The sequence below is a fragment of the Lactuca saligna genome, chromosome 3 (assembly GCF_052625555.1).
Source record: "Lactuca saligna cultivar CGN05327 chromosome 3, ASM5262555v1, whole genome shotgun sequence".
NCBI classification, from domain to species: domain Eukaryota; kingdom Viridiplantae; phylum Streptophyta; class Magnoliopsida; order Asterales; family Asteraceae; genus Lactuca; species Lactuca saligna.
The window spans coordinates 215,664,743-215,688,696 of NC_136419.1; positions in this window are offsets into that span (position 1 = coordinate 215,664,743).

Consider the following 23,954-nt stretch of genomic DNA (forward strand, 5'->3'; position numbering starts at 1 on the left):
AAGTATAGAAACAAACAAGCATACCTATGGATCTTCACACATTTTTGACTTTACTATTTTCAGAAAATATCGGATTTTCTGGTGTTTCTCAAAACATTACAAACATTGGATTTCAAACATTACTTATGAACTCACCAACATTTCATATGTTGAAGTTTTTCAAAATACTTGTATTCTCAGGTAACAGATAAAGTGGAGGATGAATTGTACTCTAAGACGTTTTGCTGTGGTTTAATTTAGAATCAAATAGTTATTTTTGAGAATGTCATGTTTTGGAACACTGTAATGGATGTAAACGTTACCAATTGTATCATTCCAAATGTTGGTGATGTATAATGTTATGTTTCATGTATATGCATTGTGATGGTATTCAATTGAGTCACGATAGCCCTCGGACGTTTCCGCCGTCTGGTTCGGGGGTGTGACATCATTGGGCGGGGCTCATTCAATGGCATATATGTATATTGAAAGGGGACCATTATGTGTTTGATATATATGGGATGTGGTATTTTGGGGAACTCATTAAGCTTTGTGATTATAGTTTTTATGGTTATGATTTCAGGTACTACGGGTTCAAAGGGGAAGGGCCCGACTTGATCGCAGCGCGTCCACCTAGGTTTTCGCATTACGATGATTTTAGGATTGTACTTTGACAACTATTTTCTTATAAAGTACTTATAAATATTTGGAAAAAGGATTTTGAATGTTGAATTAAAGATAATTAACATTTTGGTTAAATTAAAAATGGATTTTTTAACTCATAAATTTGGGTCATTACATTTTTGTTGTCCACGTACAACCTCTTGAAGTAGAAGACCACCTTATCTCGCCAACAACCAAGCTCACAAACTCCTCCTGATACCACCATTAAACCATCTTTACACCACCCTGCCAAACTTGAGACTCCAGCACCCATTAACCACTACTACTGCCACCTTACATTAGCTGAAGCCCACAACTGACAACCAACTCGACCCACCTGCTTCGTCTACCACCCCCATCGAGACACATTTAAATGAGAAACAAAAAACACCTTTAACTACCGCTTCAACCACCGATAATGACAACACCATCAATAAATCTTCACCCTGTCACAGCCCCTCCTTAGCCCACCCTCGTAAACCATCATAGCCATCAGTTCCTAATCTTGAGGAATAGTAGAGTCCGTTTGCTTATTTCTAGGAATTTCCAATGCTTTTATGAAGTTCTCGTTTCTTATTTCAGATTAGATTAAGAATCATGAATAAAAGATAGTAGAAATTTTTCCCTAAAGGTTTCCACTGTTTTTTTTCTTTCCTTTTGTTTGTGTACTCTGTTTTTATGATTTTGCTACAGCCCAGGGAAGTTGATTTCTAACATTCACGACTCCCTTAAACCACCACCTGTGAACCCGAGAACATCCATCATGAGCTTCGTGAAAAACCACCACCACCACCATAGCCAAACCGCCAAGCAGGGACGCCTTATACCACCTGTTGTGATGGGAAACAAACATCACCGTGAGTTCTACATCCGCTAAACCAACACCGGTAACCACTACTAGATCTGGTTAGTTTAAACCAATGTCACTACCACCAATAAAGCCACCTGCTGCATTTGTGTTTCTCACAAACCGAAACCACCATGTCTACCTTCGTTTTCTCACAGCCGAGTATCAACAAACAACCAACACACCTTCTATCATTTTTCCCATAACTGAAAACATAAGCCATCAGTTTTGTTTTTGAGAAAAAGAGAAGAAGAAAGAATGAAATATTTGTCTGTGTGTGTGAGATCTCTTTTGAACCAGAGAAAAGGAAGAATATGTTGATTGTTTTTTGTTGAATACATAAGAGAGGAAGATGGTAGTGCATAGTTGTTGTATTTCATCTAAACCGGCTAAACTAGTAAATTGACTAATAGGATAGGTTGCCCACAACTTAGTTCCCTCATAGAGTGCTTGAGCCTTAAGGCCTTGAAGGTCGCAATCGTGAAACCCACGTCAATCGAGTATGTTACCACCACAACCAACCTTTTTAACTCTATGTACGCCATCTTAATTTGAAATGCATGCTAGTTGGTGAAAGCTAATTGGCTATTTGCCATTGATTATGTTGTGAAGCCGTGTGTTGTATAGATTGACTACGATTAGGTCATCTACACTAGCTACGATAAATTATGGGAAACATATAAACACGAAACCGACACAAACACCATTAACTTGAAAGTGAGTCCCACCATATTTACTATTAAGAAGCCCTCTAGATATTCACATTTTTACTAAAAGTCCTCTTATTGGCACCTACTTTTACATTAAATATCCCACATAGACAACTTTTTACTAAAGAGTCCCAAAAATATTTTAATTTTTTTGAATATTATACTATCATATATTTTTTATGAATACTGGACCCAATTAGATTTCGTTCTTGTTATGCCACTTCATACATGGAAGTATTGTATTGGAATTGGTTTATTTATTATGTTGGATTATTTTCTTGTTATGCGACTTCATACATGGAGGTATTGTATTGGAATTGGTTTATTTATTATGTTGGATTATTTTATTATAATCTTGGTGTAAAACAATTTTCATTAGTTAGAGCTCATTTATGCAATCCTTTCTAATAAATGAGTTTTTTTTTTTTTTTTTTTTTTTTTTTCATACTCTCATTCAATTTGTCAAATGTTATTTTGAATTTTTTTCATATATCATTTTATGAGTTTTTCTACTTTATTAAATTCTACATAATATTTTAATATAACAATTGCAATAAATGTACTAATAAATTGATATCAATTTCATTATTAAGCTTACCTTTTAATTTCAAAATTCCTAAAATTATAGCGCATTAGTTTCTTTTCCTTATTTAAATTATTTGTTTATATTTAAAAGATAAAGATATTTCGATTATAAAAATTCATTATTTTTCTTAATTTATTATAAATTCAAAGTTCTCAAATATTTTGACATTTATATTTAACTTTTTTAAAAAAAAATTAACTCATGTAATATACAGATCTCACAACTAGTTTTTTATAGAGTAAATTACACGAATGGTCCATGTGGTTAGAGGTAATATGTGTATTTAGTACCTAGCGTTTTTTTTTTTTAACTCAGACGGTCCTCAATATATGTTTTTGTTACTTATTTGGTCCCTACCTAACATATAAAGACTATTATGTCCATAATGATTTATTTTTTAATTGTTTATTATTAATTATTTATTAAAAGTAAATAAATCCTACTTTATTTTTGTGAATTCACTCTCTTCCTTCCTCTTTCAACACCAACCACATTCTTTGGCCAAAGCTCCGACCACCGAAAAATACTCTAACCCCACCCCCGAAGAAAATTACTTAAAAAGAATCCAGTTGACACCTAGCCACCAAATCCAAAAAAACACACAAATAAGTCTAATCCATAAAACCCCACAAACTAAAATCAATTACTTAGGATTCAACACTAAATCACTGGAATCGTTAGAGAGCATAAGGGAGAGGAGTGGCAGACATTAGACCACATATCAGAAACTGAAATCTTCGTTTTTTTCTAGTTGGAGACCTGAAAATTCTTTTTTTTTTTTTTTTTTTTTTTGTAATTATCTATAACCTGCGGTTTTTTATATAACTATCACCCAAGAACAAGAAACCCAACATCTGAGGTGTTTCATCAATCGTTGGAGAAACATCGTTAAGAGGGGGATTTAAAAGACTAGGACCATCATTTTTTGTTGAGATTGATGAGAGAGAGAGAATAAGAGGATCTAAAGAAGGAGACTTAAGCATACGTTTTTCTGGTGGATATCTAAAGAATAAGATCTTAACATTCGATTTTTTGGTGGTTATATGAACATGTAGATCTAATACATGTGTTTTCTTTTCAATGGCGGAGGTTAGAGGTTGTCGTCAACGGTCTTGAGCTACCGGCGGCCATCCTCACGTTGCTAGGGTAAGACACTTCATTAATTTTAAAGAAATAAAAGAAGGAGAGCTATAAAGTTATAAATGGAACGATGGGGTGGGGTTGGGTGAAGGTAAGTTTTTTTTTTTTCTTTTTTTTTTATCATAATTAATAAATAAAATAATAAAATAGTTAATAAAAGAAATGGGAAACATAGACTTTATATATCTATTAGGACCAACTAGGCAACAAAAACATATAACGATGACTGACTGAGTTAAAAAAATACATTAGGAACCAACCATGCTAATTACCATAAACTGTAAGGACCGTTCATGTAATTTTCTTGTGCTGAATATTTAAGTATTTATACACCATAAAAATGCATTACATACCAACACCAAATTTGTGTGTTTACTCGGTATGGTTAAAATTAGTTTTGACACCAAATCTGCATTCTAATGTTGAATTCATGGAGCTCTGATCTTCTTACTAATTAGTATCAATATAAATGAGCAAAATGTAATTTTATAACGAACTTTTCTTTTCTTTCCTTTTTATGGGAAGTTAGAAACTTGCTAAACTACGCCAAAGCAAACAAGGGAAGTAGTAGTAGAGATATGAATGCAAATAAAATATCTTAGAAAGAAATAAATAAAAAGTAATAGGAAATTAATAATAGTAATGGAAAGAGATAGATATGCGTACAACGTATGTATCCAAGGAAGAGGAACATCACGAGAAGAAATGACTACGAGATCGGCATCTACTCGAAGCTTTGAGAGAGATCTAAGCATCACTCTAATAGCAACGTAGAACTCATAATCCCTTGGCGTCCCCATGTACATCATCGTCGCATACGCATTCGGATGGCCACCATTGTCAGTCATACCCCCCTCCGATGTTGCACCACCAATCACTAATACCCAAAACATCCACATCAATACACTTTTACTTGATGCCATTCTCTCTCTCTCTCTCTCTCTCTCCCTCTCTCTCTCTCTCTCTCTTACACACACACACATACACATCAAACAACACTGATATAAGTATCATGCACTAGAAAAACTTCACCGGAAAGTAAACAAACATACTGTCACGCTTTCTGCAAAAGAAATCCTCCTCCGGTGATGAACTCGAAAACTTGATCGTTAGAGAGATGGAGAGATATAGGAAATCAAAAATTTGTGGGAAAAGAGAAGATGGATCGTTGGAAATTTAAAGACACGGGAGTTTAATTGTTTAAAGATTGGGGTACGAAATGAGTATCATTGAATAAGCAATTTATATATTATATACTAGGTGAGAGACCCATGTATTACATGGGTTTATTTTAAAATAATTAAATATGAAATTTTATCAATTTAAGAAGTTTGATTTTATAAGAAAAATGAAAAAAAAATTAAATTATTAAAACTAATGAGGCTTTAATACATTAAATACATTACATATATAAATATTTCTAATAAATACATTACATATATATAACTTACATATTAAATGTGAAATTTTAATTTAATAAAAAGAAAAATAAAATAATACGACCAGTGGAAAATAGAAAATTCAAAAATTCCAGAAAATGACATGTGTCCAAATGAAGAATAAGAAGACACGTGACAAAAAGATTTTGATTTATTAGGGAGGATAACTTGTTTTAATTATGGGTTTTACCGTTTACAAGTTTTTAATGAAGGGATATACGACTGTTTTTTTAATGGAAAGAGTGAAGTATAAAAATATGAAGGATAAAACAATTTAAAAAAGAGTTATTAATGTTTCATGTTTTAAAGCTAAAGTAATAAAAGAAAGCTTGACAATATTATAATATTTTTCTTATTATGTAAATGTTTTATAGCTCATAAATAATGATAAACCAAAAAACAATTTTTTATTAGGAAAATTAAATATCCTGTACAATTTCTTCTTATCTATGTTTTTATCAATATTAAATTGTGACAAGTTGATCAATATATAATTAATTACATTAAATATGTCACATGTCAACATTTGACATGGGTAGGAGGATGAATGTAACACCCGGTTTTGGAAGTGTTTGATTGTGTCTTCGGAGACCAATGGTATAAGTGTAATCTGACGATTCGGTCTTTTATGAGTCTCGGGTTTTACTCGAAAGGTTTTAAGGCTTAGGGTGTAGCTAGGAGCGTATGGCTTCTTGTCACCATTTCGTGGATATAAAGTTCGTTGGAAACGGACTTAGAATGAAGCAGTTATAGTACTATAAGGGTATTGGCATCATTGGTCCTTAATAGAGAAAAGTGGCAAGGAAGGTGGCCAACATGAGTACGCCCAACGTAGAAGGGATGAGGAGTCACGGGTATTGGAGACGTACGCCCAACGTACGAGAAGTATGCCCAAAGTCTTTAAACCCTAATTTTTAGGGTATGCCGTTATATAAATAATGTTATATCATCTAGGGTCAGCCTCCTTCTCACCCCTAGAAAGTTTGGACGAAACCCTAATCCTCTTTGAGAGTTCTTGGAGCTGGGAAGGCTTAATGAAGGACATTTTGGTGATTTAGATCCACTCTTCAAGAAAGCAAAGGTAAAGGCAAGGTGTTGGTGAAAAAGAGAAAGTTCAGATCCGGGATTGTTGCTTCTCTACAGATCTTTTCAAGGTATAAAGTCATGAGCTTGATGATTATCTCCTTAGATATCTTAGATTGGGTTTTGGGACCATTTTGTTTTAAAGGTTGAAGCTTTGTGGTTCAATCTGATTTCTAGGACTTGGAGTTGCTACTCTCAGCTCTAAATGAGTCCTTAAGGAAAAAAGTTGCAACCTTTGATGTTCTAATGGGTTCATACATGAGTTAAGACCATTTCCATGGAAGTAGATTGTCATTTTCGGAGTTTGAGCATATGTGGGTCATGTAAAGCCATCAAGTAAGCAACTTTATGGTTTAAGACATCAATAAGGACTAGGATCTGTAATTGTAGCTTCTGGAGTAGAGTATTAAGCACTTACTGGGAAAGTGACTTAACAGGAGGATTACACTGAGCATACATGTAGGTACACCCAGCGTACTCACTATTTGGCTTGTACGCTTAGCATATACAGGAGTACGCCTATCGTACTCGATATGGGTTTGGGCTATTTTTGGCCTCGGTTTGGGCCATGCAAGGGATTTTGGTTCTTTGGGCATTGGTGGGCCATCATAAGTCAGATAATGTGTGCCAAGGAGATGTTTAGGATTAGGGTAAAGCCTATTAGAGGGTTTGGGCCCAATTTAGCAAATTGGGCCATTAGCGGGCCACTAGTGGGGTTAGAAAGCCTACCTAGTGCTGGGATTTTGTTTTGGAACTGGGCTAGGGGTAGAATGGTGTCACACCCCCGAACCAGACGTCGGTAACGTCCAAGGGCTCGTGTGACTTTAATTGAATATCATCACAATGAATATACATGAATCATAACATAAACATCACCATGCATCAATATATTACAACTGGAATTGTTCACATCAAGTACATTGTTTTAACATTACACATTCATAGCATAAATTGTTTGAGTACATTTAACAACATAACGTCTAACATTACTTCTTATTACTCTTCCGCTTACCTATTACCTGAGAATACAAGTTATTTTGGAAAACCATCAACATATGAAATGTTGGTGAGTTCATAAGAAATGTTGTGATAAAATGATTTGTGTAGTTTGTAAAACCCAGAAAATCCGATATTTTCTGAAAAGACTTTTGTTTATCAAAGTGTGAAGATTTGTAATTTGATTCATGAGTGATTTCAAAAACATATATATAAAGGGTATTTTGTATTATAGTTATTAAATTTCGAACGAGTGGTATTGAATTCCTCGGAAAACCCGATGTTTCCCGATGTTGAAATGTATTCGTGATTACTGATTTTTGTATTGTCTTAACGAATGAATATTGATTAATCCACATTGTCTATCGTCCTAATTTTGTCTACTTTGATTTCTCGTAAGCCTTAATGAACGAAGAGAAGGGGAGCATTATGTAACACTAGTCATAATAGGTCAATAGACAATCACATGTGATTATGCCAATCATGTAATGTGATTATGTTAACCTAGTAATGTGGTAAGAATGTTACGTAGTTCATTATAAATTCTAATAAAAATATGAACTTCCTTTATGATACAACTCAAAGTATACGTCCATACAATTCCAAAAATATAGAGAACGTCTGAATCTGACTTCGCATGAAGAAGTTATAATAACCGAACACTATAAATCTCTATAATAAGAGAAATTTAAAATAGACTTAGAATTAGCTATTTAAGTATAAAAGAGAGTTATAGTACTCGTAAATACCTACACGTGCATATAAAGAACATCAAAAACGGGGTTCGTATGCAAAAGTTATGGCCTTCCGAAGATTTAGCTTTTAAAAACCCTAAACTAGCTAATTCACGATGGGAGCTTTATGACACTCACGACGTGAGGAGTCATTCTGTCATAATTCAGAATCTAGAGGCTGCGAGAGGATAGGATCCAAATTCACGACGTGAGCTTCATGGCACTCACGACGTGAGGAGTCACATGGCCACCTTCCGAAGCTTGGGACGCAAATGGCAAGTCTACGGAGTGATCAGGCAAGACTCACGACGTGAGCCTTATGACACTCACGACTTGAGTGTAATAAAATCTTACTATAAATAGCGTGATCGACCCCAACCATTCTTACACCTGATCTCCTTTCTCCCCTCTCATTTTTTGAAGCCCTCTTGCATCCCAAGCCCCTACGACCTCGCACGCTGACCGTTTTGCTTAGATTACATAAAATCACGTTACTAATGTGAGTTTCACGGCCCCACTTTCTAATATTTCGGGGGAAAACGCATGATAGTCATTGTATATATGTTATTATTATGTCTATATGATAGTATATATTTATGATAATCGAAATATGATTGTTCTAAATATAACCTTTTGAATACATACACCTATTATTAACTTATCAGTATGTTAATTTACTAATGTAGATCTTGAGTTATACTTAGGATTCTACATGTATGTTGTGTGCGGTATAATACTGAAGTAATATTCGAAAGTTCTAAATGTTAAGTTATATAAATGTTGTTATTGTTAGTTTTATGTCAATATAAAACTGGATATGTTATATGTTGTTATTGTTAGTTTTATGTCAATATAAAACTGGATATGTTATATGTTGTTATTGTTAGTTTTATGTCAATATAAAACTGGATATGTTATATGTTGTTATTATTGGTTTTAGGTCAAGTTAAAACCTGGTTTTTACTTCAAGATATAGTTGTTATACTGCCTAAATATTATGAAGTTAGGAGTAATGTTTAAAAGCATAGTCTAGTAACTTAGGGTTTTAGACATGAAGATGCTTTTGTTGTTAGAGTTATAGGAAGCCGTCAAAGTCTACGTGTGTAATTGTATTCATCAACTAAGATTGGGGATGTTAGCGGAAATCATCTGAACTGTAACCGTTAATCCTGTGTGAGCGAGGAAGTCGGGTATAATTAGTATACTGGTTGACCACCCCACTTGTGACTATTAGCTACAGTCAACTAAAACATGTGATTAACTATCCTTTTATTTGTTATTATTCCGGCGTCAATGAAGCATACGGTGTTGTTTTTCATGTTAAATCATGAGTGTATTTGTTCTCATGGTAAATCATGAGTGTATTGTTCTATCAGAGGTATTATGTCATAGCAGCGGTTACAGGCTCATGGTAGCAAATTGTAAGAAACATTATACCTTGTCGTATACAAGTATTAATGTCAAGTATAAGTTTTCCCCTACTTATACCTTAAGATTAAGAAATGTTTAGGTATAACACTTAATTGATAAGTATACTATTATACCTAATGTTGGAGAGTCAAAATGATACTTTCAAAACTATACTTTTGAATGTGTAAAAATGTATTATTTTATGGAGTCAAAACCTGTGAACTCACTAACTTTATGTTGGCGTATTTTAAAATGCATGTGTTTTCAGGAACTTGAAAAGGTGTAATGTATTCGAGCAGAAGAAGTTTTACTATTATCTTTCTGTTCATTAAGAAGTATGTCATAGTCGGATATTATGTAATAACTACTAGGAAAACAATAATGTAACTTTCAAACATCAATAAAGGTATGTACTTTCTTTAAGTATTGTTCAATGTATGTTATATAACTGTGATACGAAAAATGAAGTTACACTACCCGGTGTTTCCGTCGATGGTCGGGATGTGACAGATTGGTATCAGAGCTACTAACTATAGTGAACTAGTACTTTATTAGGAAAGCATGTCTATAGCTTAGGGCTTACTCTGTTAGGTTTAGGTATATCCCTTAGCCTATAATATAAAGTATTATTAAATATTCTACTAAAGGACTACTTACGAGAGAGGTGACAGGATATACATGTCAATTTGGGTTGCCGGATTTCAGAACGACTATATGCTAAAATGATCCTGCCCACCGACTGTCCTGACTGGCCGGTGCCTTATCAGCTAGACCTGAAGTAACAAACAATAATTAATAGAGCATGAACACAACAAATAATAAATATAGAGTCATATATGAAGACTTAGACCAACGAAGAAAATACACCTTAATACCCGAAATGTTTTTGATCTCAAGGATTTAGATCAAATATTCCAACTAAAGTTTATATGTGCATAGATCCTATCACAACTAGGTGTAGGTGCGCAACTACATTTTACTATGATCCGTCATATGGAATATTTAATTTGGGAGAAATATTTGATAGACTAAACTCTTGATGATCCAAAATGTATAGGAATTCGACATGGCACATTCACAAGAATGGATAATCATCGAGGATACGGATGAAGAAGAGAAAGTTTCATTTCCCAGGATGGTAGGCGATCCTTACTACCCTATAAATCCAACCACCTTTCATCAAATACCTTCTGACGATGGAGCACCTTTACCTTCCAATGAATGGGAAGAGAGTAAACCAATGGAAGAGAGCGAACCAATGGAGGAGACAAAATCAGTAGCATCATCTCTACCACCACTGAACACTCTTTATCGTCAAGTTCCAGGAGGAGCAAAGATGAAACGCACAGCACGTAAATCCATACCAAAATGGAAAAAGATTAAGAAGAATCAGTAGGCAACATCTTCAAGAAGTCATAGAGTTCAAGATGAACCTGCACGGATAGCCCAAACCATCGATAGGTGGGTGGCAGAAGAAAGAGCTGCTAAGATGTATGAGACTGTTCAATCATCTCGACCACATCCTCCACATTCTTCTGAAGTGAACGCCTTATCGCAATTGTTTGAGAAAAGTGTGAAAATTGAAGATAAGATGGAAATTGTCGAAGGGAGGGCTACTCATCTCTCTGGAAGAGTGCAAAGGGTAGAAGGACAAAGGACACGAGATCAGGAATCGATGATGGATGTCCATCATCGTATAAATTTCGCTTATAACTATATGATTACTCACGATGCAAGGATTGCAGAGTTAGAGCTATACAATCAAACCACGAGAAACAAGGAGCGCATAGGAGGTCTTGAGCAGAGAGCTCAAGAACTTGAAGAGCAAGTGATTAATGTCACTGATGTGCTGGGTCATCACTTAGGTTTCTGGTAGATAAGTTACAACTAGTGGTTATGTAAATATAGAAAATCAGACTAGTTAAGGCAAGAAGAGTAAAAGTTTATAGCAAGAATGTAGAAAACCTTGCAAATTTTGCAATGTTTATAGAAACTTTTCTCTTATAAACCTAAATAAACTGATGTAACCACTGGTAATAATATGAAGCATATGTTATAGTAATCATTATGTTGTCTATTATGTTTTATGTTGTGAATAATAACTAGAGTATTTAGTACTCGTGTATTAAATGATCAACAAAACTCATAAAAATTCTTATTATTTATAATAGGAACTAAAACAAAATGCCTAGAAGGAGTAATCGACTAAACCCTAACCGACCATCAGCACCACAACAACAACCACAACCACCGCTAGAAATAAACCCCTCAATAAGTACAGTGCAACTTGAAGAAATCATAGCTCAAAGAATTGTTGCGGATCTATCTAATGTCACAAGAGATGTAGTTAGAAATGAAGGCCATGTAGGGACCGCTAGAACATGTACCTACAAAGATTTTATGAATTGTAGGCCAAAAAGCTTTCATGGAAATAAAGGGGTAGTTAATTTGACGAGGTGGATAGAAAAGACAGAGTCCATCTTTGAAATAAGCTTTTGTCCAGACAATTGTAAAATACGATTTGCAGCATGTACTTTCGCTAATGCAACACTTACATGGTGGAATAGCCATGTGAATACAATGGGAATTGATATTGCAAATTCCATGAAATGGGAAGAGCTAAAAATAATGCTAGTAGAGGAGTATTCTCCTATGGAGGAAATACATAAGCTCGAACAAGAATTGTGGACCCTAACCATGAAGTGTTCAGAGATAAAAGCTTATACTGCTAGATTCAATGACCTTGCAGTAATGTGTCCAACACTTGTAACTCCTGAATATAAGAAGATTGAGCGATATATCTGGGGTTTAGAATTGCAAATCAAAGGCATGGTGATCGCATCAAAGCTTACGACTTATGACAACACCAAGAGGATAGCTCATCAGCTAACCCTCACAGAGATCCAAGGAACAGAAGTAGTTTCAAAGGATGAGTCTCCCAAATCTAGAACAAGCAAGTGCAAGTTTAATAAGAAGAATCCCAAACAATCATCTGAGAAAAGACAAGAAGTGGCAACCAATTATGCAGCCACAACAACAGTACCTACGCAACCAAAATCTTCATGTTGCAATCAGTGCAACCGTCATCATTCAGGTGACTGTTTTGTCTGCATGAAGTGCCAGAAAAGGGGCATACTGCTAGTTACTGCAAGAGCACAACACGTGCATCAGTCAATCAACAAACCAATAATGGGACATGTCGTGGTGAAGGAAGAAAGTGCTAAGAGTGTGGGGAAGTTGACATATCAAGAAAGAGTGTCCAAAGTTAAGGAGTCAAGGAGGCATAGGATGTGGCAGGGCGTTTGTGATCGGAAGCGGAGAGGCTATCCAGGACCCTTCGGTCGTATCTGATACATTTCTCATAGATAATTTATATGCTACCATACTCTTCGACTCTGGAGCAGATCAAAGTTTTATAACTCCGAGCTTTATAAAATTGTTAAGTCATAAGTCTAGCAAATTAAAAGAAATCTACGAAGTAGAAATCGCTAACGGACAATTTGTGAAAACACATGAAATCCTAGAAAATTGTCTATTAACTCTTAATAACTACCTTTTTCATGTCAACCTCATGCCAATGCCTATTGGTAGTTTTGATGTCATAATTGGCATGGATTGGTTATCTTTACACCGCGCCTAAATTCTATGTCATGAGAAAGCCATATGACTACCCTTACCAAACGGAAAAGCCCTTATTATCTATGGTGATAAATCTGGGAAGAACCTCAAAGTCATCTCTTGTACATAGACCCAGAAATATATACATAAGAAATGTAGCGCATTCTTAGCCCACATTGTAGATAGGAAGAGAAAGACAAAAGAAATCAAGGACATACCTCATGTATGTGATTTCCCTGATGTGTTTCCTGAAGATCTACTTGGAATACCTCCCTTCCGACAAGTTGAGTTTCGAATCGACTTAGTTCCAAGAGCAGCACCAGTAGCGAAATCTCCTTATCGGTTGGCTCAATCTGAAATGCAAGAATTATCTAGCCAACTACAAGAACTTCTTGACAAAGGCTTTATCAGACCAAGTTTTTCACCTTGGGGAGCACCAATCTTGTTTGTCAAGAAGAAGGACGGATCCTTTCGAATGTGTATTGATTATCGGGAACTGAACAAGCTAACGATCAAGAATCGTTATCCACTTCCAAGAATTGATGATCTATTCGATCAAATGCAAGGATCTAGCTACTACTCAAAGATAAATCTTAGATCAGGATACCATCAACTTAGGGTACAAGAAGACGAAATTCCAAAAATAGCATTTAGAACTCGTTATGGTCATTATGAGTTCTTAGTTATGTCTTTTGGATTGACCAATGCCCCAGTAGTGTTTATGGATCTCATGAATCGTGTTTGCAAACCATACTTGGATAAATTCATGATCGTATTTATCGATGATATATTGATATATATTCATGAACCAAGGAAGAACAAGGTCAACACCTGCAAATAATCTTGGAAATACTAAGAAAATAAAAGTTGTACGCTAAATTCTCCAAATTTGAGTTTTGGATTAGAGAAGTACAATTTTTAGGTCATGTAGTTAGCAACGAAGGAATTCATGTTGACCCATCCAAAGTTAAAGCAATCAGGAATTGGGAAGCACCAAAGACGCCAACAGAGGTGCGTCAATTCCTAGGACTTGCTGGCTATTACCGCAGATTCATAGAGAATTTCTCCAAAATAGCCAAGCCGCTTACAACACTAACCCAGAAGGATACGAAGTTCAACTGGGAAGACAAACAAGAAGCTGCTTTTCAGAAACTGAAGCAAATGTTGTGTAGTGCACCAATCCTGTCCCTTCTAGATGGGGGACAGAAGATTTTGTTGTATACTGCGATGCATCAAATCAAGGATTGGGATGTGTATTGATGCAAAGAGGAAAAGTTATCGCCTATGCATCACGACAACTTAAGGTGCATGAAAATAATTACACTACCCATGATCTTGATGTAACACTGTAAAATTTAAAACAAATTTTCACATTTTTAAACACATTTTTCCAAACACATTTATCAATAAGATCCCATTGTACCATCACTTTGTTTCACAAAATATTTCCCAAGATCAAAATACATAAAAATCCATGCGTGTGTACGAATCATGCCGGTGCCTTCCTGCGATCATCACTGGTACCTGAAACACATAACACAGAACACTATAATCATAAAGCTTAGTGAGATCCCCAAAATACCATACATAACACATACTAGCCACTCGAGGCTATAACTCTGTGAGCCCGTGGGCCCTAACTCTGTGGACCCTCTGGCCCTAACTCTGTGAACCTTTCGGTTCTAACTATGATATACTCTGATATACACATGATATAAACCACATAGAAATAATGCAGTACATCACATCACATAATAGCATGTGATAACTCTGTTACATAACTCTAATTACCAATCAAGGTAAGTATAGTGAGAAGACTCACCTCAGATGTCCCGATAAATCACTGACTCGGTAGAAATACGATATAGCCTCCGCCTAAACACATAAAGTAATACTCTCATAAATATAACTCTCAGAACTAGACTCAACCCTCTCTAGGCACCCTTAGAAAGGTAAAAGACCATTTGACCCCTCCTTTGTCTCAAAGGCACTCATTGCTGACCAAACCCTAAAAGTCAACCAAAGTCAATGGTCAAACTTTGACCCGACTCGTCGAGTGCACTTGGGCTACTCGGCGAGTCCACATGTTTCCACTAACTCTTTAGTCCGGTTTAACACGTCGAGTCCCTCCCTTTACTCGACGAGTCCCTAGGTATGAATCGCGGGGCCACCCCGACTCAACTCGCCGAGTTTCAAGAACAACTCGACGAGTACATGCCATGCACAAACTTCATTGACCTCCTAAGGTCAGATCTGTTCCTCTAATCCATAGATCTGGCCTTCCCAAGCATAATAATCACGTAAAGTCCAGACTTTGACACTCATAGATCATCTAGATGGTTTCATTTGGTGATTTAGCCCCAAAAATGACATTCTAAGCTCATGACTCCTAAGTTAATTCATAAAGCTCCAAGGGCTAAGGTCTCTGGACCTCTTTGAGTCCAGATCTAAAGCATAAACTCGAGAAGGGACCAATTGCTCCACATAACTATCCTCAAAAGAGGTTAGAAAACCCTAACTCTAAGAATCAATACCAAAACTGAAGAAGGTCCGAATAATTACCTCAAGTTGAAGTCTCTGGACTCTGAAACCACTAGAATCACACCTCCTTCAGTCTCCTCTTGCTCTTGATCACGTTCTTCTTGCTAAACCAAAGATAGAAAGATTAAATATAGCTTCTCCTTCCTCCTAAACAATTTAGCTCACTTAGGGTTCTCTCAAGGGACTGGTAGTCGCAATGGGGGACTATGAGTGCCCTTAAATAGGCTCCAACCCTGGGGGATTAGTGTTTCATTAAATAGCATGGACTCGCCGAGTCCGGATGCGAATTTGTATGATAATCCACGAACCTACTCGGCGAGTCTAAGCATCAACTCGCCGAATTCCTTCACAAATTCCAAAAATAAAATATTAGATTAATATACTTGGGAATCCGAATGTTACACTTAAATTGGGAGCTATAGTTTTTGCTCTAAAAATCTGGAGACATTACCTATACGGTACTAAGTGTACTATTTTTACCGACCATAAGAGTCTCCAGCACATCTTTGACCACAAAGATCTTAGTATGAGACAATGAAGATGGGTCGAATTGTTGAATGATTATGAATGTGAGATTCGTTATCATCCTGGAAAGGCAAACGTGGTAGCAGATGCCTTAAGCCGGAAAGAATATATTAAACCCCGACGGGTACAAGCATTAACTATAACTATCCATTCTAACTTTACCGCACAAATTAGAGAAGCTCAACTTGAGGCTATAAAAGAAGAAAGCATCAAGAACGAAGCTTTGCTAGGAATAGAAAAGCAACTTATACAAAAAGATGACGGGTTGCGACACTTTATGAACCGAATTTGAACGCCTAAGTTCAGTGGAATCAGGGACTTAGTCTTAGAAGAAGCCCACAAGTCCAGATATTCCGTGTATCCAGGCTCTGACAAAATGTACTTGGATTTAAAAGTACATTATTGGTGGTAAACATGAAGGCAGAAATTGCTACTTATGTAAGCAAATGTTTGACGTGTTCTAGACTAAAGGCAGAACATTAAAAGCCTTCAGGTTTACTTCAACAACCAGAAATACCTGAATGGAAATGGGAGCAGATTTCAATGGACTTCATCACTATGTTACCCAAAACTCCTTGCGGGTTCAACACTATTTGGGTAATAGTCGATAGATTGACTAAGTCCGCTCATTTCTTACCAATTAAGGAGAACGACAAGATGGAGAAGCTGACTAGAGTTTATCTTAAGGAAATTGTTAGACTGCATGGATTTCCAAGTTCTATTATTTCTGACCGAGATAGTAGATTCACTTCACGATTTTGGCAATCTCTACAAAAATCCTTAGGAACACGTCTAGATATGATTACAGCTTACCATCCACAGACTGATGGTCAGAGTGAGAGAACCATTCAGACATTAGAAGATATGCTCTGAGCTTGTGTAATAGACTTTGGAAATGCGTGGGATACTCATTTACCGTTAATTGAGTTTTCCTAGAAGAATAGTCATCATACCAGCATCAAGGTTGCACCGTTTGAGGCTCTTTATGGACGAAAATGTCGTTCCCCAGTATGTTGGGCAGAAGTTGGAGATACAAAAATGGTTAGAGAACATATAGGCGATACCTTACGTACTGGACTAGAAATAATCAATGAGACAACTAAAAAGATCGTGCAAATTAAGGATCGATTAAAGGCTGCACGTGATCGTCAAAAGAGCTATGCTGACGTAAGACTTAAGCCTTTAGAATTCCAAGTTGGAGATAAAGTAATGTTGAAGGTCTCTCCTTGAAAAGGTGTAATTTGATTCGGTAAGTGAGGCAAACTAAACCCACGGTATATAGGACCTTTTGAAATTCTAGCTAGAATTGGTTATGTCGCATACCAACTCAAGTTGCCTCAAGAGCTAAGTAATGTACACGATGTTTTTCATGTTTCAAATCTCAAAATATATCTATCCGATGACACTCTTGTGGTACCTCTCGACGAGATACAAGTCGATACCAAACTCAACTTTGTAGAAGAACCTGTCGAGATCATGGATCGAGAAGTCAAAAGATTAAAGCAAAGTCGTATACCCATAGTGAAAGTTCGATGGAACTCTTTGCGAGGACCTGAATTTACTTGGGAACATGAACATCAGATGAAAGAAAAATACCCCCAACTGTTTGACAAAACGCTATCCACAAGATAAATTTTGGGACGAAATTGTTCTAACGGGGGGAGAATGTAACACTAGTCAAAATAGGTCAATAGATAATCACATGTGATTATGCCAATCATGTAATGTGATTATGTTAACCTAGTAATGTGGTAAGAATGTTATGTAGTTCATGATAAATTCTAATACAAATATGAACTTTCTTTATAATACAACTCAAAGTATACGTCCATACAATTCCAAAAATATAGAGAACGTCTGAATCTGACGTCGCATGAAGAAGTTATGATAACCGAACACTATAAATCTCTATAATAAGAGAAATTTAAAATAGGCATAGAATTAGCTATTTAAGTCTAAAAGAGAGTTATAGTACTCGTAAATACCTACGCGTGCATATAAAGAACTTCAAAAACAGAGTTCGTATGCAAAAGTTATCGCCTTCCGAAGATTTAGCTTTTAAAAACCCTAAACTAGCTTTCTTTTATAAGCCGAAAGTTTGTAGATTTACTCATTGTAGTCATCACATATCTATTGAAGAGTTTTGATTTAACGATTGTTGTTTTGTATTGATTCGAGACCGAATTAATTCGTTTATAACGATATTTGGTGTTGAATGTGTATTTGTTTTCCATTTTGTCAGTAGCCGTGGATCTTGTATTTTGTCTTTATGGATTAATTTGTTTAAAAGTAGAATTTGACCTTTACTACCTTTCTTTTATAAAAACAACACTTTTAGTCCTTTATATAAAAGAATTTCATTTTTAGTCCTTGAAACATTTTCTAGACACTTTTGTATCATAAACTTGTTGAAAAGACAGTTTTAACCCAAAATTTGTTTTGCTAACAGCTTTAACCCTTCCAGAATGGTATTTCTCTGTTACAACCCCATTTTTCTTAACTTTTACAGTTTTGGCCATAAATCTAAAAAGTTTACATTTTTGGTCCTTTTTGGAATTAAAAAGCATTTTTAACCTTTGAAATAGTTTTATTACACTTCTTATCCCCTAATTTGCAGAATGTTACATTTCAGCCCCTTTAACCTTCAAATTTCACAATTATGGGCTGATTGGGCCGAAAAGCCCAAATTTAGCCCATTAAGCTAAAAATTTGCATTTCAAGTCCTTTGAAAATTCAAATCTTCAGAAAAATGATTATAGAAACTGTTTTGACCCTTTTGACCCTCAAGAAACCGTGACTTGATAGTTTTTAACCCAAGTTTTGTATTTTTGACAATTTAAGCCCTAAAATGGGTTTTATGCTAGAATATGTTCCTCATAACCTTATAATCTATTTTTCTTGACTTAATTAGTGTAAAATAACTTAGATTATGTTTGTTTCCTTTCTCATGTCATTGATCTCGAGTTAACATCCCTTTTGGTTATGTTTTTATCACAAAAACACATAAAATCACACACATACATGCATAAAATCACACATAGCATACATATACACATAGATCTACACATTTTCTTGTATTCTCCCCAATAAAACATATGAAAACCAAAAAGAGAGGGGTACGAAGATCACCTTTAGTTGTAGTTTCGGTTTTGAAGAGAGAAAAGAAGAAAATTTCGATCCTAGCAAGTCTTCTTGGTAGATCTTGAACATAGATGCTTCTAAGGTGCAAGATCACAAGTTTGATTAGATTTAGAAGAGATTTTGATGAAATAAAGTAGGTAGATCATGGATTAGTCATCGACTTACCTTAGATGATGAATTACTTGATGAAAACCTCTTCAACACAAGCAAATTTCGATATTTTTGGATGAAGAATAAGGGATGAGTCTTGAGTGATTTAGAGAGAGTTTTGTGAGGTGTGTGTGTTGTGTTCTCTTGCTCTCAGCTGAAGAAAAGAGAGTGAGGGGAAGTGAGAAGATTGATGAGATGTTTACTTGGATGTATGGGAATTGCATTGAAAACCATTAAGTAAAAATGAGGTAGCACACTAAAAGTCAACTCCTCATTCTTTGTAGGCTTGGGCTGAGAATGGAGAGGGGAAGAGAGAAGATGATTGGGCCTTGCATTCTTAAGCCCATATTATAGTTAAGTTAGATGGTGCTTGACCAAATTAAATCAAAGTATAATTTTTATCATTCAGTAGGGCTAAAATAAATTGGTTGTGACCCATTATGGCCTATTAAAGTTAACCTAGTATATTTTGGGCTCATAAGGCCCAAAAATATTAAGTTTCATGTATATGGGTCCAACTACGACCCATTTTAGAGTTCTAGGTTCAAGATAGACAAATTGGAAACTTATTAGTCCATTAGGCCCAATAAGGAATTCCTAGTCCAATGTGGACTCAATACAGAATTTCAAGAGTTTCCAATTCTTTGTTGACCATTTGTAGTGCTAGAATGAAGTATTTGATGAAGTTTTGTTGTTATAGAATAAGCATCATGCATGATTTCATGTTATTGATTCATAGTTGTTATAAGTGTTATAGTTACAAGGCACCAAAATTTCTAGTTGTGACATTATCCCCCCGTTAGAGGGAGTTTCGTCCCGAAATTCTTTTGAAAGCTAGATTTGAGAATGCGAGAATAGATGAGGGTACTTCTACTTCATTTGATCTTCACGTTCTCATGTGAATTATGGTCTGTGTCTTGCGTTCCATCGAACTTTCACAATTGGAATGCGGCTCTGCTTGGTACACTTTACCTCTCGGTCCATGATTTCTACTGACTCCTCGATGAACAGAGGGTTCTCATTGATTTCGATTTCCTCTAATTGAATGATGAGAGTCTCGTCGGATAAGAACTTTTTCAAGTTGGAGACATGGAACACAGGGTGTACATGGCTGAGCTCGGCAGGTAGTTGCAGCCTATAAGCCACTGGACTGATTCGGGCAAGAATCTCGAAGGGTCCAATGTATCGAGGGCTCAATTTGCCCCACTTCCCAAAACGAATCACTCCTTTCCAAGGAGAGACTTTCAGTAACACCCTATCTCCAACTTCGAATTCCAAGGGCTTTCGTCGTTTATCAGTGTAGCTCTTTTGGCTGTCTCGGGATGATTACAGTCGTGCTCTGTTCTGAGTTATCTTCTCGGTCGTCTCACGTATAATTTCTGGTCCCGTTAAGGCATTGTTTGGCATTTTCCCTCTCGCTAGCTGGGTGTCTCCTACCTCATCCCAGCACAACGGTGATCTACATTTACGCCCGTATAATTCTTCGAAAGGAGCAACTTTGATACTCGAGTGATAAGGGTTGTTGTATGAGAACTTGATCAAAGGCAAGTGGGTATCCCATGATCTGCTAAAGTCTATTACACATGCTCGGAGCATATCTTCTAGTATTTGAATGGTTCGCTCGCTTTGACCATCCGTTTGTTGGTGGTAGGTAGTGCTCATGCCGAGTTGTGTTCCCATAGCTTTCTGAAGCGATTGCCAAAAGCGTGTAATAAATCTACTATCTCTATCAGAGATGATAGATACCGGTACTCCGTGGAGTCTCATGATTTCCTTGACGTAGATTCTTGTCAGGCACTCCATCTTGTATGACTCGTTTATTGGTAGGAAATGGGCGGATTTCATTAGTCTATCAACTATTACCCAGATCGTGTCCAAACCGTCCGTCGAATTAGGTAGTTTGGTCACAAAATCCATGGTAATCCTTTCCTATTTCCACTCTAGAATTACTGGTTGTTGTAGTAATCCAGAGGGCTACTGATATTCCACCTTTACTTTAGCACAAGTAAGGCATTTGCTAACGTAAGTGGCAATCTACGCCTTCATATTTGGCCACCAATAATGTTGCTTAACATCCAAGTACATTTTGTCTGAACCTAGATGGATGGAGTATCGCGTCTTGTGGGCTTCGTTCATGACTACCTCTCTGAATCCCCTAAGTTTAGGGACCCATATGCGGTTCATGAAGTATTATGTTCCATCTTCCTTCACTTCCAAGTTCTTCTCGATTCCATGCAGCGCTTCACTTGTTTTGTTTTTCGCCTTCATGGCATCTCACTGGGCCGTTCTGATTTGCGAGGTCAGGTGGGATCGGATGGTTATTGAGAGAGTTTTCACACGATGATTTGAGTATTCTTTTCAACTCAAGGCATCGACTACCACGTTAGCCTTGCCTGGGTGGTACTTGATTTCGCACTCGTTGTCGTTTAGCAGTTCGACCCATCTTCGTTGCCTCATATTTAGCTCTTTTTGATTCGAGAGGTGCTTGATACTTTTGTGGTTGGTGAAGATAATGCACCTGGTACTGTAAAGGTAGTGTCTCTAAATCTTCAGGGAGAAGACCACTGTTCCCAGCTCCAGATCGTGGGTCGTGTAATTCACTTTGTGCGTATTTGGTTGTTAGGATGCGTAAGCTATCACTTTTCAACACTGCATGAGTACACAGCCTAAACCTTGATTTGACGCATCGCAGTAGACTATAAAGTCATCTATTCCTTCGAGTAGCGATAGCACCGGCGTACTGCAGAGTGTTTTCTTCAGAGATTGAAACGCGGCTTCCTTCTTGTGTGTTCATACAAAGGGTACGCCCTTTTATGTAAGCATGGTAAGCGGTTTGGCCGTCTTAGAGAAGTTTTGGATGAATCTCCTATAATAGCCTGCGAGACCCAGAAATTAGCGAATTTATGTGGGTGCTGTTGGGATTGCCCATCCTTTGATAGCTTGGATTTTAGAAGGATCCACATGAACTCCTTCCTAACTAACAACATGTCCCAAAAAGTTCATGCTTCGGAGCCAAAACTTGCGCTTGGAGAGTTTTGCGTATAACTTTTAGGTTCGCAGGGTTTACAGGATTTGTCGAAGATGTTGGTCGTGATCTTCTTTGCTTTGGGAATACACTAGGATATCATTGATGAAAATGATTACAAAATTATCAAGAAAAGGTCGGAAGATTCGATTCATGAGGTCCATGAATGCGGTAGGAGCATGCGTTAGACGAAGGTCATTATGACAAATTCATAATGTTCGTAACGAGTTTGGAAGGCGGTTTTTGGAATATCATTCTCCCAGACCTTGAGTTGGTGGTATCCAGATCGCAGATCTATCTTTGAGAAGTGACTAGCTCCCTGGAGCTAGTCAAAGAGGTTGTCGATTCGTTGAAGTGTATATCAATTTTTGACAGTGAGCTTGTTAAGTTCTTTCTAGTCGATACACATCCTGAATGTACCGTCTTTCTTCTTGACAAAGAGAACTGGAGCTCCCCTAGGTGAGAAACTGGGTTGGATGAATCCTTTATCCAAAATCTCAATGAGTTGGGTGGATAACTCTTGCATCTCTGTAGGAGCCAATCTGTAGAGCGCTTTGGTGATGGGGATAGCTCCTGGTACAAGGTCAATTCGAAACTCGACTTGTCTTTCTGGTGGTATCCCCGGAAGATCATCAGGAAAGACATTCGAGAACTCACAAGCTACTGGGATGTCTTGAATGTTGACCTCTTTCTTGGATTTATCTACTATGTGAGCCAAGAACTTCAAGTCCTTCTTTCGTAGGTACTTCTGCGCTTTAATGCACGAGATAAGATGAAGGTTTGTGCTGGGTTTGTCCCCATAAACATCTAGGGTTTTGTGATTTGGGAGGTGAAGGCGAACGGCCTTCTCGTGACACATAATTTCAGCATGATGGTGGCTTAACCAATCCATGCCGATAATCACATCAAAACTCCTAATGGAGACAGGCATTAAGTTTATTTAAAACACGTGGTGATTTAAGGCTAGGGTACATCCGATATAGATTTCCCCAGTGGATTCTGTCTTCCCATTAGCCATTTCCACCGTGAAGGTTTCATTAAGCTTCTGGTGTTGTTGATTTTGTTGGGTTTTGAGCAATCTAACACTCCTAAGTGTACATGCAACCCTAAATACCTTGGATCTATGTTTTCTCTATTATACATGCAAATATCAACTTTCCAAGGTATTGTACTATTCTAGCATACAAAAATTTGAATAACACAAGTTAGAATAACATACCTTTTGTTGGTGCTTGTCTTCATTAAGCTTGAGTGCCTAGTGCCCCAAGTGTGACACCTCAAATGGTTCACACAACACCATAAGCACTTGGAATAACTTAGAGAGAAATTAGAACACTTCATGAAATCGTTTTGCCCTCACCCTCACA